Source organism: Etheostoma spectabile, chromosome 18, assembly GCF_008692095.1.
Source record: "Etheostoma spectabile isolate EspeVRDwgs_2016 chromosome 18, UIUC_Espe_1.0, whole genome shotgun sequence".
Taxonomy (NCBI): domain Eukaryota; kingdom Metazoa; phylum Chordata; class Actinopteri; order Perciformes; family Percidae; genus Etheostoma; species Etheostoma spectabile.
The window spans coordinates 1,592,557-1,593,583 of NC_045750.1; the positions used below are offsets into that span (position 1 = coordinate 1,592,557).

Here is a 1,027-nt window from a genome sequence, read left to right on the forward strand (position 1 = left end):
TTAAGTGTGTTTTTCAAATGTTCTAATGAAGGATTTGTGAAACTGAGATATGTAAAATTTCTCTTTCACTTATGTTGTTGGAATAAAATATAAAAATGCAACAATCAGCTTCATCCCTGAATCACACAAAGTCTACTGGACTACAGTGGGGTTCGAAAGTTTGTGTCCCCCAGGTAAAAAAAATCTGCATTAATGTGCATAAAGAAGCAAAGAAAAGATGGAAAAAATCTCCAAAACGCATCAAATGACAGGTTAGACATTCATATTATATGTCACGAAAAGTTAGATTTTATTTCCATAATTTACACTTTCAAGCTAACAGAAAACAAAAAATGGTGTCTGCAATAGTTTTTTTGTTTTCTATTATTTTGAAAGTGTAAATGATGGAAATAAAACCTAACGTTTTGTGACATATTATACAAATGTCTAATCTGTCATTTGATGCGTTTTGGAGATTTGTCCATCTTTTCTTGGCTTCTTTATGCACATTAATACACATTTTTTACCCAAACTTTCAAACCCCACTGTAGGTGTGAAACACCCTTTGATATAAAATAGTTTAGAGGCTCTAAGATAAAAAAAAAAAATTCCTCATGGCAACTACCATACTTTTCAGATAGATACAGAGTTTAGGCATTTTAATAGGATTGAAAAATTGTGCAAAGCTGGGGTAAAATGGGGAAAAATCTCCGGGGGGTTTAACCCCGGACCCCCCATGAGGTTTGGGTTGAGCCCCGACTGTTTACAATATCTGGCTCCGCCCCTGTAATCTGCATCATGTTATACAAACGTCTGGATAAAAATAATAACCAACAGTCAGGGTCTGTCATCCACACAGCAAGAAGCTTCTGCCGTCGTCGTGAACGCGCCTGGACGCTCCGCGCGCACGAGCAGCCCTGTTTGTTTGTGTTGAGATTGGAAATGGCGGAGAGCAGAGAACGAAGCGATAACTTGGCTTTGCAAACGCCAGTGCGCCGTCATTAACACGCGGATACCACCCACAAGTGATCCTCGGAGTTGCTTAGGG

General features: G+C 38.8%; 1 protein-coding gene across 2 annotated transcripts in view; it reads left to right on the forward strand.

The window, feature by feature from the left end:
• The first annotated feature begins 779 nt into the window (after positions 1 to 779).
• ncoa1 (nuclear receptor coactivator 1) overlaps positions 780 to 1,027 on the forward strand; it is a 65,584-nt gene continuing 65,336 nt past the window's right edge. The window contains exon 1 of one of the 2 annotated variants that reach the window (XM_032543037.1): positions 780 to 1,027. This exon is cut by the window's right edge and continues 447 nt beyond it. The gene's annotated coding sequence lies outside the window, so the exon portion shown is untranslated. The other variant, XM_032543035.1, reaches the window with a different exon arrangement.